This window comes from Lathyrus oleraceus, chromosome 5, assembly GCF_024323335.1.
Source record: "Lathyrus oleraceus cultivar Zhongwan6 chromosome 5, CAAS_Psat_ZW6_1.0, whole genome shotgun sequence".
Taxonomy (NCBI): Eukaryota; Viridiplantae; Streptophyta; class Magnoliopsida; order Fabales; family Fabaceae; genus Lathyrus; species Lathyrus oleraceus.
In genome coordinates this window covers 587,839,944-587,856,610 of record NC_066583.1, presented here as the reverse complement: position 1 = coordinate 587,856,610, position 16,667 = coordinate 587,839,944, and positions in this window count along the sequence as shown.

The window sequence follows — 16,667 nt, the reverse complement described above, 5'->3', positions numbered from 1 at the left end:
GTTCGATGTCCTGTCAACATCATCGTTTGATGTCCTGTCAACATCATTGTTTGATGCCTGTCAACATCATTGTTTGATGCCTGTCAACATCATCGTTTGATGTCCTGTCAACATCATTGTTTGATGCCTGTCAACATCATTGTTTGATGCCTGTCAACATCATTGTTTGATGCCTGTCAACATCATTGTTCGATGTCCTGTCAACATCATTGTGTGATGCCTGTAAACATCATTGTTTGATGCCTGTAAACATCATTGTTTGGTGCCTGTAAACATCATTGTTCGATGTCCAGTAAACGTCGAGTTTTCTCCCAGTCATCAGTCAGTGTCTGGTTGAAAGTGTTACTCTGAGGAGTTCAGCATCATGACGTCAAATCAGCAGTGTTCCCCAGTAGTGCGATACTGGAGGAAATTTTTCCGTCGGACGGAGATGGAAATAAAATCAAAGGACGTTACGCGATCAGCGCGACAATCGGGGTTCAAATGGAGAAAGGGAAATGTTGAGGCATTTTCTGGAGACTGGGGTTCAAATGGAGAAAAGGAAATGTTGAGACATTTTCTGGAGAACGGGGTTCAAATGGAGATTGGAGTTGAAGATTATATCCGGGATGAGGTCCTCAGGATTATCTTCTGTTCATGTGTCACCTTAGACTTTGGCTGAGGCCAGTGGAAGTCGTTATGGGTGTCTTCTAAGGAAGAGATGCACATGTTACCTTCCTTTTGTGAAGGTGTACCCTCTGATATGTCGCCCTCAGAGTGGTTGGGTGTTATTTCCGACGTTGCCAGCGGAATTATCACGAGAGATGGGAGAACGGGGTTCACGTGGAGAAAGGGAAGTGTTGAGGCATTTTCTGGAGATCGGGGTTCAAATGGAGAAAGGGAAATGTTGCGACATTTTCTGGAGAACGGGGTTCACAATGGCGATCGCAAGTTATCGTCAGGCGACTGGGGTTCAAATGGAGAAAAGGAGACACGAGGTGTTTTCTGGAGAACGGGGTTCATTATTTTGGCAAATAGGAGAACGGGGTTCAAATGCAGTGATCGGGGGTCATTGGCGCGAAAGAAAATTTCGGGGTTCAAGAAAATGAAAAAAAGAGCGATTATCAGAAAATTTCGAGGTTCAAGAAAAGCATAAAAAAGAAAGGAATGATAATCCCCAGCGGATATGTGGTGTTCAGGCCGTGGTTATCCCTGCGTTACCATTTATTTTGGTATCCAGGTCGACGTTGCTGTTTCGGTGATTAGGCCGACTTTCTCCGTTCCAGACGGATTTTTCTTCAAGATTGTGTTCTTCGCCGATTCTGACAGGCATTGTTAATTATTTTCCCATCAGAGTGCAAATTGTTCGTCTGTTCTTGGTATTCAATCACTCTTCATCCTGATCATCTGAAAGCCGAGGCTATTCATATCGACAGGTTCACAGTGGATTGAATAGGGGCAGCTGTAACACCTCAAAATTTGCCCTCCTCTCTTGGGACTGGCTTAACATATTGCATATCATTTTTAGGTCATTAGGCATTGCATATTGCATATCATGTGGTTACATTGTGCAAGTCATCCTCATAAGTCTTGATCAGAAGATGAAGAGGTCATGATGCAAGCTAGGGTTTTGTGGACTGATCACTAACTGTCTGAGGGTGGTGGTTCAAATTAGGGTTTTGATTCTCAAGGAGATTGAGCTTCATCTTGGTGGAAATGATACATCATCATCATCATGGTCTTGATATCATCCAAGAAGGTTCAAGTGATTGATCATAGTCCTTGAGATTAGGGTTTTGACCACTGGTCAACCATAATCAGTTGCATTGGGCCAATCAGGGCATGGCAAGGAGATGGGGTCTATAATGGATATGAGGATCATTTCATGATTATATTGAGCTTATTGAGGCTAGGGTTTCATCTTTGAGCCATTTCATCAGAAGATTGGGGCTCAGATTGATCAGTGCCTTGCCAAATTCATCTATCAGTTAAAAGTCAACTGTGGTCAACTGTGCTTGATTTTGTGGATTTGGAGGTGGGAGAGAGTTGGATACACTTCATTCATGTTGAAACAAGTTTCATTTGACATGTCAAAGCTCAAGAATGAAGAAAATAAAATCAGACAAAAAGTTTCCAAAAATGGAAAGTGACTTGTAATGGAAGTTTCCAAAAATGGAAAGTTTTTCACCATAAAATTACATGTCCATAAAAGCTTTAAATGAAAATTTGTTCAACATGAAAGTTGTAGATCTTGGTGTCACCTTTCCAAAAAGTCCAAGAACTTGAAATTCCCATGTATGATTGACAAGTTATGGTCCATTCATTTTCCAAAAATGCCTATAATCAAAGTGGCATAACTTTCACATGGAATGGCCAAAATGGATGATCTTTTTGTGAGAAAACTCCATTTCACATGTACTTTCATGGTGCATAATCAAAATTCATAAAAAATGGTCAATGCAAAAGGTCAATTTTCAAGTGCAACAATTAAAATCCAAGGGCAAAATGGTCCAATTTGAGAAATACATCGAATTTTGGAATGGGACTTTTTGCAACACTCTCCAAATGCCAAATAGAAGTTGTTTAAGCTGTCATGAGCTGTCATGGTGCAATATTTGGCAAGGGCATTTTTGGACTTGAACTTAAAAATCACATTATGCTAATTGCTTCAAATTTGCTAATTAAGATTAACAAAGGGATTAAGGATGGAGTATAAAGCTCTAATTACAACAGAATGTTAATCACAATTTCATATTCCAAGAAATCTAACCAACTTTCCCTCCATTTTCTCTCAATTTCTCAAGAACTTCATCAAACTTTTTTGATCCAAACTTCATCAAATCTTCACCAAATGGATTGATTCTTTTTGATTCATCTTCCACATGCCTTCATCTACATCTGTTTCATCAAGATTCATGCCAAAATCTTCAGAATCAAGACTGTCCAAAGCATGTTCATCCATGGAGTTTTGAGATTTCTTTCAATTGGAGCAACCTCGAGCCAAGGATCTTTCTTCAATCATCTTCCTATACCTCAATCATCATCTGTTTTTGGCTTTGGCGTGCAAAAGCATCAAGATCAACAACTGCCATTAACACAAGGTAAAAATTCGAATCTCATCATTGCTCAAACTATGCTAGGGTTTAGAAAGATCATTCAATGTAGAACATGCTGCAAGTTGTAGTTTATGATTTGGTTCACTGTGGAGAGAGAGATATATCGATTTGAAGTTTTGTGTTCCAATCTTAAAATGCTCGATCCCGTCGCTGTGCTTAGAGTTAGGTTAAATCGTTTGCATATCATTAACCTACGCTGAGAGACGGAAAGAATGGTATACGGTTTGTGTATTTTCATGAAGAAATGTTCATAACCGGATTCTGGACATGAAGAACGAAGAACACGCGATGAAGAGCGAAGAAAATCTGGAAAATTCGCTGTTTAATCCGTCTCCATGCGTTCCTGTTTGAATTTCGCGTTTGCCGCCGGTTTGGTCCAATAAAGAAGTGACAGCAAATAAATGAGGAACGCAGCGTTTTGATTAGTTATAGGATATTTACGCTTTTGCCATTTCTGCCTTTAATTATTATTATTTCATTTCTTTTTCTTTTGGTTATTTCATTTTGATGCCATGACTTAGAAAAATCCTAGAGACTTCATTTCTTGTCCAAAATTGGTGATATTTTTTGCATTGTTCTTCTTGTAATGTGTAGAATTTTATCATGATTTTTGTGGAATTTTTGCATGTGTAGAAAAATAATTGGCCTAGGGTTTGTTTCAATGTATGCATTTTGTACATGTCTTACCAAAACCTTCATGAAATGATGATGCTTGTAAAGAAATGAATGAAAATTTTTGTGCTTGTTCTGGACTCATTATTGGTGATTTTCATGTAGAGTTTGTGATTTTTGGATACTTGGTTGATTAGATATGATTTTTTGAGTAGAGGTGTGACAATTTGTGTCACACCAAGCTAGGTCAACTTCATGATTTTATTTGCCTGACCTAGAGATGTTGAATTGCTCCAATTTTTTGCATGAATGAACATTGATATGTCAAGATAACATGTGATTTTTGCTGGAATTTTTGATGTCATTTTCTAATTGATTGATAATTTTCTTCTCTGTGTGCTCGTTTGGTGATCTTGTGTGGCACATGTTGGCATTTTGCTTGTGAAATTCTCATATGGTATTGGATGAAGATGAAATTTGACATGAGCATTCTAGACACATTGTAGGACATCATGGTTTTGATCCCACTCATTTCTAATATGTTGTCACTGTTTTATGAATTATTGAAGTGGATGCTTGTTTGGATGCCTTATTTTGGCTTGTATAAATGTGTCTGGACTTCTTGATTTTCATTGACCTACTTTCTTTTGTCCAATTGAGCTGAAAATTGACATGCTATACATTGAATGTGTCCTGTTTAGGTGTGAATTTTTGTGGAATTAATTGAATTGATTTGGTATGCTTTTGAGTGAGATAGTTCTGTTTGGTCATTTGAAGTTGCAAATTGCATGATTAATGTTAAATTGTGCATGAAATGATAATGGTGAATGGTATGAGCATGGGACCAATTGCAATTGCTTCTAATTTGTTTGAATGTGATTCTGGTTGGTTTGCACTTGCTGTTTTGATTTTTTTTTCCCCTTTGGACCCTAGGCTTGGCCTAGTGGTCTAGTTTCTCACATTTGGTGTGGATTTTCAGGATGAAATGCAAAAGGCTCAAGGAGATAAATGCAAGTTGCAAATTGAATTTGTTTGATGTTGCCCACTAACATGATTTTGTTTTGTAGGGTTAGAAGCTTGAGTTTGAGCTCATGGCTTGCACTTATGTGCATTAACTTGTGTTGTCTGTATAGATTGACTTTTGCTGTTTATTGTTGGTTTGTCTGAGTACTGATGATACTTGATTGATTTCAGGTACATTTAGTCGCTTACAGTTCTTTAAGAACTTGCTTGCTGCTGCTTGGTTTTTAAACCAGTTGAGGTAGACTCTCTTGTCTTCATGTAGTCTGGAAGACCTGGCTTGTTATTTAGCCAGGCAACTGTCTGAAGTCCTCCTTAAGAGGCGATGTTTGTGATTGTTTACTTTTGTGCCAAGCAGGTGAAGACCTCTATGAGGCAATTGGCGGAACCCAAGGGATATGCAATCTATCCCCCGCTATTCTGTTGAGTCGTCCCTCTGCTCACACCACTGTGTAGATGCATTGGGACACAAACCCAAGATCTTGTACTTTGTACAGTTGTGTCAGAGTCTTTGAGCGTAGAAGGGTCCCTCCATTCTGGACCCACGCTCCTTTGTCTAAAGCTCTCCCTGGACAGGGATAAGAGCTGTGAAGTCTAATCTTCACTCACCTTTCATCAGCTTCACCTTAGCCTCTCAATGGCAAGGTTAAGAGCTAATACTACCTCTGTACAGATGACTTGCTTCGGCAGTCGAACCCTTTGTCTGAGCCTCACTTCTGACTGGATATGGTGTGTGCTTTGTGAATATTTGTTTGAAATGTTTGTTTTATCGTGATTGATGCTTACATGCTCGTTTTCCTGGATAGGATTAGCTTGCTGTTGTGCAAGTAGGTAGAAACCACAACATAGGGTAATGATGCATGATAACACTAGGCTCGAGTACAGCTCCCTGGTAGTGTGTCTCCCCTTGGTTTCTGGCTAAATTTCTTTCCCTTTCAGGGGAACTACATCGCCCTGATCCTTGTTCCAGACAAGGTATGTAGGCAGGAGACCGTGCGAGGTCTCTCCGGGCACTTTTTTTTCTTTTTGTGTGTGTTTGCTTGTTAATCTTCTTGTGTGTCAGGATATGGACGTAAGCCCAGCGATTGGCAGTACGTATCCTGATTGTGTTTGTTTGGTTCAGAAGCCGATGTAAGTCCAGCGATTGGCATTCGGGTTCCAGGTTTGCCTGTGGGTGTGTGTGTCTTGTTTGGCGTGCGTGAGCCGAACTACGGCAGCTCTGATTCTCGTTCCAGACGAGATACGTAGGCATAGGATGCGACGTCCTATCGAGCTCTCTTCCTCTTAACCCCACCTGTGTTGTCTTCGGTGTGTGTGTGTGTGTGGTGTTTTAGCAACCTTTTCTTTTCTTAGAGCGTGGATCCCGTCGAGTACGACGGACGTGAGGGGTGCTAATACCTTCCCCTTGCGTAACCGACTCCCTCACCCTTTCTCTTTGGTCGCGAGACCATGCTTTTTCCAGGTTTCTCTTAGCGTTTCCTTTCCCTAGTTTGGGATAAATAACGCGCAGTGGCGGCTCTGTTTGTGTTTTTGTTTTAGCCCGCCGGTTGTTTTTTCGCGGATGCGACCAACTGGCGACTCTACTGGGGAATTACAAGATGTTGACCTGTGCTGGTCCATCTTCCCTAAGCGAGTCTCTCCTAGCGTTCTAGGACAGGGTTTAGGTTGCTTTGTGCCGCTTTATTTATTGCATTTATTATTCTGACTGTGTATATATTTGCATAAATATTTGCATGCATCATACTATCATGTTGCCGTCCTCTGTGCAGGTGGTTCCTCTGTTTGGGGTGGGTGTTCTGAGTGGGGCTAAAACCCAGGCCCGAGTATACACCTAGGATTAGTGTGGTCTCACGTTCCTCATTTGCTATATTAGTATATTGTTGCAACGTGACATACCACAAGCCGGACGAGGTTCATTGGAGAGCTTTCCATTGTGGAATACTCCACTTTGGTTTAGTTATCTCTTCTGAGCTATTGACTCCGGTGACCGATCATTTCCCGGATCTTTGGTTTAGACGATCTTAAGGGAGCTACAATGGCACACCCGAAAGGGCAAACCCATTGAGTATCTCTGCCCGATTGTCGAGACTATTATCCGCCTTAGGATGACCTGATTAGAATTTACCTGTGAGGGGAGGGTTGATTCTGTCGGATGCATGTTCAGATGGTGACTCAGATGGAGACTTTTGGTTCCGTTGATCAGAGCCCTATTTATAAGTCGGATTTATGGCCGTTTATTTCTGAGACGCCGAAGTGCTGTCCGAGTTATTTGTCAGTGGGGATCCGTTTATTTCAGGATTCCCCGGGCCGATTCAGAGGTTATGGGTATCTGCTCAGAGTTTTGTCTGGTGATGATGATGATGTACCTTTCAATTCCGTTTATTTCGGAATCTCAAGTCGGATTTGTGGTTACATTTTCCTTCAGATGGTTGTGATCGGTTCAGAGATCAGGGCTGTGATTCAGAGCAACAGATGATCAGAGGACTTGGAGGATGGCACAATGCATTGCATTCATACATCTGCATCATTCTCATTTTGCATTCATCTGCATCGAACCTATGTCTAGCCATATGGGGAGTATTATTGATTGAGAATCTGGTTGAGAGACATCTTGGATTTCAGAATGTGGATGTCAAAATATTATCTGTCTCGATGAAGCCAGAATCAAAGGACAGAGTCTTCCTCATATGGATAGATGGTGCATGCGTGAGTCATACTAACCCATTTGCTGTTTTGTAGGTGTCAACCGGTGCGCATAGCTCGTTTGCTCAGATATCCTGCTGGGGGCAACAAATCCAGACTGATGGATCCTCCCAACGCCGACATCCTCGAACTGAAAGAGATGGTGAGGGATTTGTTCAGTGTTGTGCAAGGGCTTGCCTTGGGGCAGAAAGCCATGGCCGAGAGATTGGAAAGGATTGAGGGCTGGATGATCAAGGAGAAAGTTCAGGAAAAGGCTCCGTCATCCGAAGTAACAAATCCCTCTGGCTCTGTAGCAAAGAAGCCCTCTGGCAATGGTCATCTTGAGAAGGAAGTTGAATCAGGTGGTGTGCAGGCCAAAAGAGAACGCGGTAAGGATCGTTATTACCAGCATACTGCTGCGGTAACAGTCCCTACTAGTAATCAATCTGCGCAACAGCGGCAACCACCACCTCAACGGAGGACACAAAGAGCAGTGGGCCAAGTGAGAAGGAGGACGACAGATCGTCATTTCAATAAGCCGCCCGTGACTTACGCCTCGCTATTTAAAAGGTTGAAGGATCTCGGGTTGGTGCGGCCAAGGATGTTGACTCTGTTGAAACCTGATCAGAGGCCTGCCAGTTACGATGAGAATATCAGGTGCGAGTTCCATGCTGGGGCACCCGGACATCATGTTGAGGATTACAAAGCTTTTAAGCATGTGGTCCAGGACTTGGTGGATTCTAAGGCAATCAATAGTGCTAACCCCGTGACAAGGCATGGTCCTGTAAAAGTGGAGATGATGTCGAAGGACAAGAAAGGGATAGAGGTGACTGAGAAGGATCAGTTAAGAATGCCCATGTCTGTGGTCCCAAAACGCCCGACGAAAAATGGAGCTTTCCCTCGTGTTGATGATTGTTATGCGGCCATCGCTACAAAGGGGTGTGTAGTAATTGGGGAATCGGTCCAGAGAATGATGAAAGTAGAAATGGACGATGTAAGGTGTAAAGCACCCAGTCTGGCAGTTGAAACCATCAAGGTGAAAAATGCCGTTGGTGTTGAGAAAGAGAAAAAGCCGTCCATTTCTTCTTACAAACAGGCGGTGGAAGTGGTGAGAAATGGAGGGATCCCAGGCTGGGGACAGATCATAGGCATTGTGGTAAAGGCGGATATGTTTGGGATTGGTTATCATCCAGGTCAAGACTCGTCTGAGCAGAACAGAGGACGTCGTCCGTCGTTCACCTTTGTCAGTGCTGGAATGCTAGATTCAGATCACGCCTATACAGTGGGTGAAGAGAGTGACAGCGACCGCGAGCTGGAGTCGTGGATAAAATCGTGCGTACCAGGGAACTGGAAGGCCTGAAAAATCAGCACTGTCACTCATCCGGAAGAGTAATGTTTCTTGTTTCTCAATTTTATTTGCATGAAAGCCATACGTGTTTCCCGACACGTACTGGTTCATTGTAAGTGCCACCTCATGTTCATAATTTGCAACATTTCTGCATCATTAATAAATGGATGTTTTTCAGTCAAAAAGCGGTGCTCCCTGTTTTTCATTTATTTTTGCAGTTTAAAAACAAATAAAAATGGCAATGTTTATTTTCATTTTTTCCCTTTTTGATTTGTCTCGTTCCGACTTCGAAAAGTAATTCTCCGGATCTCATTGATAACAATTTGGTCACACCTCATATGACTTCGACAAACCTATATATCATGCCGAAGAAGAAGAAGAAGAAGATTGTGATCTGCTGGAATTAGCCAGGTTGGCAAAACAAGAGGAGAAGGTGATTCAGCCGCACGTGAAGCGAGTTGAGATTGTTATTCCAAGCACCGCCGTAGTCAGGAAGGAAATGGAAATTGGGGCCGCTTCAGAGGCGAGTTGAAAGCAGAACGGTAGCCCTGGGGAAAGAGCATGTGGATATCTTCGCCTGGTCATGTCAGGATATGCCAGGGTCGGATACCGATGTCGTTGTGCACAAGCTACCATGGAGAGAAAATTGTCCTCTAAAGAAGCAGAACGCCAGTGCCTGTATCAGAGAGCCATGGTGACTTTGTTTCATGATATGATTCATCATGAAGTTGAATGCTATGCTATGACATGATAGCAAAGTCCCAAACAAGAGAGGGGCATCTGGCAGACCGGGGCAAGTCGTTTGACCGGTTGAGACAATTCAAACTGATGTTGAATTCAAGTGAGTGCACTATCAGAGTGCGATCCGGTAAGCTGTTGGGGTTTATTGGAAAAGAGGAATCGAGGTTGATCCTGCTTTAAAAAAAAAAAAAAATGCCTGAACCGAGAACGGAAAAAGAGAGGTTTGTGGTCTCTTAGGTAGATGGAACTACATGTCATAGTTCACATCTCACCTAACAGTCACGTGGGAACCCATTCAAGAAAAGAGAGATCAAACGGTCAGGCGAAATAATGATTGCCAAGGGGCATTGAAAGAATAAAAGAATAAGTTGCAGGAACCTCTGATTCTGATACCTCCTGTGGAAGGAGCGATTGTTAATCTGGTACTTGACAGCCTTCGAGGGGTCTACGAGGTGTATTGGGTCAGCATGACGAGTCTTGTCGAAAAGAGCATGCAATTTACCTTAGCAAAAAGTTTACCGACTGTGAAACAATACATTCACTGTTCGAGAAAACTTGATGTACTTTGGCATAGGCTGCTCGCCGACTGAGACAGTATATGCTGGTTCATACCACTTTGTGGATTTCGAGATGGATCTGATCAGGTAGATTTTTGAAAGAGCCAACAGTGACCGGATGGGTTGCAAGAGGGCAAATGATTTTGATTGAATGCGATATTCGATATACCTCTCAGAAAGAAATCAAGGGGAGTGTATTGTCTGATTACATCGCCCAGCAACCTGTGGAGGATTATCGACCGATGAGGTTTGAGTTCCCTGATGAGGACATCTCGAGGTACTCTAATCGAAAGATTGAGAGTAACCGATCCCGGAGGAGGGGCCCGACCCCAAATCCGAACGGATTCTGATGTCTGATGGGGTTAGTGTGAAGGAATTAGTGTTGCTTTGGTAATGCCGAAAGGATCCCATGTTCCTTTTGTGGCCAGGATGACATTTGAATACACCAACAATGGTGGCTGAGTACGAAGTCTGTATCCTGGATATTGAACGTCAGTGCGTACATCTACTGGGGCAACTCCTTTCTCATTGGTATATGGAATGGAGGTTGTATTACCTGTTGAAGTTCAGATTCCCTCTTTGAGAGTCCTGATGGACGTCAAGTTGCAAGAGGCTGAATGGGTAAGGACCCGGTACGAAGAGCTGAGCCTGATTGAAGAGAAGAGGCTGGCAGCCATCTGTCATGGGCAGTTGTACCAGCAAAAGATGAAGCGTGCTTTTGACAGAAAGGTGCGAACTCGGGTATATCACGTAGGTGATATGGTGCTGAAAAGGATCCTTCCTCCTCAAAACGATCGAAGGGGCAAATGGACACCTAATTATGAAGGTCCATTCGTGGTCAAGAAGGTTTTCTCTGGCGGAGCCTTGTTGTTAACGACCATGGATGATGAGGATTTCCCATCCCCTGCAGATGCGGACGCAGTTAAAAAATACTTCGTGTAAAGAGACCCGCTGGACGAAAAGAATAAAGTAGTCCAGGCAAAAATGGGCATCCCGGCGAACCAAAAAAAAAGAAGAAAAAGGTTCGGGCAAAAATTAGGGATAAAAGAAAACTGTACACCCGGCAAGTCGAAAACCTGAAAAGGCGACTTGGGCAAAAAAGGGTATTCCGGTGGATTGAAAACCCGAAAGGGCGGTCCAGGCAAAAGAGGGATTAAAACGAACAACTGCGTCTGGCATAATCGTTTGCGCTTTGGTTAAAGCATCATGGATAATATCCGGTAGAGCTCAATCAGAAACGTCTTGTTTAGAAGGCAGAAAGCTCGGAGAGTCTGAGGACATATAGGGTGTAACCGAGTTGGAACTCGATGAGATCACGGGTTTCACATTGCCATTAGGATAGATTTTTCCTTTTGTGCGCGATTACCTCTTTTCAGGAATTGCTTCCTTTGTATTGCTCATTCATGAGCCCCACACTTTTTCAATCAATAAAATGCATATTCAGTCAAATAATTTTGTTTTTTGTTTTCATTACCGCTTTGATTGCAAAAACATCCAGATTGTTTGTGATAAAGAATCTTGCATTTTAAGACATACAGGTCCCTTCCAATGCATGCTTATAAGATTGAAAGCTTGAAATCTTATTCGGAAGGTTGAGTGACCCAAGTGTTGAAATCTTGACACGCCTGGGGCACGGTTTTATCTAACGATCTGTTTTGCAGGAACTGTTAGATATTTTCACTCACTTGCAGGTTGTGATGTGGAAGCTGTTGACAAAACAAATCCCCATGGAGTCCAATCTGGGACGAATGAATATGAAGGGATGACGAAGAGACGTTAAGACGTACGACGATCCTTGATGATAATCAAGAAGACTCTTCAAAATCGGAAGATTGGAAAGTCTGTAGAAATTCCCCGCGGAGTCCAATCAGGGACGAATGAATAAAAAGAACGATGAGGAGACGACAGGACGTCCGACGACCTTTGGAATTAATCAAGAAGACTCTTCAAAGTCGGAAAATTGAAAAATCTGTATAAATCCCAGGAGTTCGCTTTTCGTCGAGCGCGGAGCGGTTGGGAATACAAGATGATGGAGCAGAAAAGGTCCAGACGAGTCTGGGAATTCTCAAAGGTGGGAAGTCGGTACGAGATTGGGAGGTGGATACCATGGTTCGACGAGTCGACAGGTGTTCTGTACCAACTTTTCTCATTTCCCCAGCGAGGTCCCCAAGCAGAAGTAAAGGACTAAATCCCCAGCAGATCCAAGGTCTGTGGATCCCTTAGCTGAGTCAGGATGGTTATTCCCGGCAGGTTTAAAACGGTGTTTCCTCAGCAGCCAGGCCTGAAGGTTGCTATCCCAGAGTGGAGCGGGTTTCAATGAAATATATCTCCAGCAGTGTTCATCCTACCAGTGGATTGGATGAGTTTCCGTAGCGGACTGATATTTGCATCCCCAGCTGAGTTGATTCTACCTATGGATTGGATGGGTTGTCCCCAGCGGAGTAGCATTCGGCTTCCCTAGCAGGGTCAGGATGGTTATCCCCAGCAGGTGTCAAATCGATGCTTCCCCAGTTGCCAGGCCTGGAGGTTGCTGTTTCCCAGCAGAGTATCTGTGAGCATTTCCCCAGTGAAGTCGTCAGGTATCTGTGAGGTTTCCCCAAAGCAGAGTCGGGATTGACATCCCCAGCAAGTCGAAGACCGTTGTATCCCCACAGAGTGTTGGTGGTTCTTATTCCCAGCAGTTTCCCGAGCGGATTGGGTGCAAAGGAGGTTCTTCCCCAGCAAGGGTTACCTTTTCCCAGCAGCATCAGTGCTATTCCCCAGCGGGGTGGAGATCGGAGTATTGACGAGTTCCTCAACGGAGTGTCTCGTGCTCCCCAGCAGAATCCCTTGAGGGGGACGTTTTTATGCATTCGTCATGAAAAAAATAGCATAGCATGTTGCATAGAAAAATAATAAATCGCGTAGCATTTCCATGATTATGGAGCATTACACAGAAAAAGTCATGCATCATTGCAAGCATAGGCTAGTCTCAAGCTGTGGTTATTGTTTGAGAGGTGGTTTCGACAGAAGTTGGAAGATGTTACTCTGATGGGTTTAGCATCATGACGTCAGATCAGCAATATTCCCCAGTAGTGCGATACTGGATGAAACTTTTTTCCGTCGGACAGAGATAGAAATGTTACGCGATCAGCGCGACTCGAGCCGTGGTTACCGCTTGAGATTTGGTTTTGCCGGACAGTGAAGACGATACTCCGAGGAGTTCAGCATTGTGAGTCTGGAGCAACAGTATTTCCCAGTCATCGGTAAGTGTCTGGTCGAGCTTTCTTTGGTGTCAGTAAACATCATCATTCGATGTCCAGTAAACGTCGAGTTATTTCCCAGTCATTGTTTAATGTCTGGTCGATCATTGTTTGATGTCCTGTTAACATCATTGTTCGATGTCCTGTCAACATCATCGTTTGATGTCCTGTCAACATCATTGTTTGATGCCTGTCAACATCATTGTTTGATGCCTGTCAACATCATCGTTTGATGTCCTGTCAACATCATTGTTTGATGCCTGTCAACATCATTGTTTGATGCCTGTCAACATCATTGTTTGATGCCTGTCAACATCATTGTTCGATGTCCTGTCAACATCATTGTGTGATGCCTGTAAACATCATTGTTTGATGCCTGTAAACATCATTGTTTGGTGCCTGTAAACATCATTGTTCGATGTCCAGTAAACGTCGAGTTTTCTCCCAGTCATCAGTCAGTGTCTGGTTGAAAGTGTTACTCTGAGGAGTTCAGCATCATGACGTCAAATCAGCAGTGTTCCCCAGTAGTGCGATACTGGAGGAAATTTTTCCGTCGGACGGAGATGGAAATAAAATCAAAGGACGTTACGCGATCAGCGCGACAATCGGGGTTCAAATGGAGAAAGGGAAATGTTGAGGCATTTTCTGGAGACTGGGGTTCAAATGGAGAAAAGGAAATGTTGAGACATTTTCTGGAGAACGGGGTTCAAATGGAGATTGGAGTTGAAGATTATATCCGGGATGAGGTCCTCAGGATTATCTTCTGTTCATGTGTCACCTTAGACTTTGGCTGAGGCCAGTGGAAGTCGTTATGGGTGTCTTCTAAGGAAGAGATGCACATGTTACCTTCCTTTTGTGAAGGTGTACCCTCTGATATGTCGCCCTCAGAGTGGTTGGGTGTTATTTCCGACGTTGCCAGCGGAATTATCACGAGAGATGGGAGAACGGGGTTCACGTGGAGAAAGGGAAGTGTTGAGGCATTTTCTGGAGATCGGGGTTCAAATGGAGAAAGGGAAATGTTGCGACATTTTCTGGAGAACGGGGTTCACAATGGCGATCGCAAGTTATCGTCAGGCGACTGGGGTTCAAATGGAGAAAAGGAGACACGAGGTGTTTTCTGGAGAACGGGGTTCATTATTTTGGCAAATAGGAGAACGGGGTTCAAATGCAGTGATCGGGGGTCATTGGCGCGAAAGAAAATTTCGGGGTTCAAGAAAATGAAAAAAAGAGCGATTATCAGAAAATTTCGAGGTTCAAGAAAAGCATAAAAAAGAAAGGAATGATAATCCCCAGCGGATATGTGGTGTTCAGGCCGTGGTTATCCCTGCGTTACCATTTATTTTGGTATCCAGGTCGACGTTGCTGTTTCGGTGATTAGGCCGACTTTCTCCGTTCCAGACGGATTTTTCTTCAAGATTGTGTTCTTCGCCGATTCTGACAGGCATTGTTAATTATTTTCCCATCAGAGTGCAAATTGTTCGTCTGTTCTTGGTATTCAATCACTCTTCATCCTGATCATCTGAAAGCCGAGGCTATTCATATCGACAGGTTCACAGTGGATTGAATAGGGGCAGCTGTAACACCTCAAAATTTGCCCTCCTCTCTTGGGACTGGCTTAACATATTGCATATCATTTTTAGGTCATTAGGCATTGCATATTGCATATCATGTGGTTACATTGTGCAAGTCATCCTCATAAGTCTTGATCAGAAGATGAAGAGGTCATGATGCAAGCTAGGGTTTTATGGACTGATCACTAACTGTCTGAGGGTGGTGGTTCAAATTAGGGTTTTGATTCTCAAGGAGATTGAGCTTCATCTTGGTGGAAATGATACATCATCATCATCATGGTCTTGATATCATCCAAGAAGGTTCAAGTGATTGATCATAGTCCTTGAGATTAGGGTTTTGACCACTGGTCAACCATAATCAGTTGCATTGGGCCAATCAGGGCATGGCAAGGAGATGGGGTCTATAATGGATATGAGGATCATTTCATGATTATATTGAGCTTATTGAGGCTAGGGTTTCATCTTTGAGCCATTTCATCAGAAGATTGGGGCTCAGATTGATCAGTGCCTTGCCAAATTCATCTATCAGTTAAAAGTCAACTGTGGTCAACTGTGCTTGATTTTGTGGATTTGGAGGTGGGAGAGAGTTGGATACACTTCATTCATGTTGAAACAAGTTTCATTTGACATGTCAAAGCTCAAGAATGAAGAAAATAAAATCAGACAAAAAGTTTCCAAAAATGGAAAGTGACTTGTAATGGAAGTTTCCAAAAATGGAAAGTTTTTCACCATAAAATTACATGTCCATAAAAGCTTTAAATGAAAATTTGTTCAACATGAAAGTTGTAGATCTTGGTGTCACCTTTCCAAAAAGTCCAAGAACTTGAAATTCCCATGTATGATTGACAAGTTATGGTCCATTCATTTTCCAAAAATGCCTATAATCAAAGTGGCATAACTTTCACATGGAATGGCCAAAATGGATGATCTTTTTGTGAGAAAACTCCATTTCACATGTACTTTCATGGTGCATAATCAAAATTCATAAAAAATGGTCAATGCAAAAGGTCAATTTTCAAGTGCAACAATTAAAATCCAAGGGCAAAATGGTCCAATTTGAGAAATACATCGAATTTTGGAATGGGACTTTTTGCAACACTCTCCAAATGCCAAATAGAAGTTGTTTAAGCTGTCATGAGCTGTCATGGTGCAATATTTGGCAAGGGCATTTTTGGACTTGAACTTAAAAATCACATTATGCTAATTGCTTCAAATTTGCTAATTAAGATTAACAAAGGGATTAAGGATGGAGTATAAAGCTCTAATTACAACAGAATGTTAATCACAATTTCATATTCCAAGAAATCTAACCAACTTTCCCTCCATTTTCTCTCAATTTCTCAAGAACTTCATCAAACTTTTTTGATCCAAACTTCATCAAATCTTCACCAAATGGATTGATTCTTTTTGATTCATCTTCCACATGCCTTCATCTACATCTGTTTCATCAAGATTCATGCCAAAATCTTCAGAATCAAGACTGTCCAAAGCATGTTCATCCATGGAGTTTTGAGATTTCTTTCAATTGGAGCAACCTCGAGCCAAGGATCTTTCTTCAATCATCTTCCTATACCTCAATCATCATCTGTTTTTGGCTTTGGCGTGCAAAAGCATCAAGATCAACAACTGCCATTAACACAAGGTAAAAATTCGAATCTCATCATTGCTCAAACTATGCTAGGGTTTAGAAAGATCATTCAATGTAGAACATGCTGCAAGTTGTAGTTTATGATTTGGTTCACTGTGGAGAGAGAGATATATCGATTTGAAGTTTTGTGTTCCAATCTTAAAATGCTCGA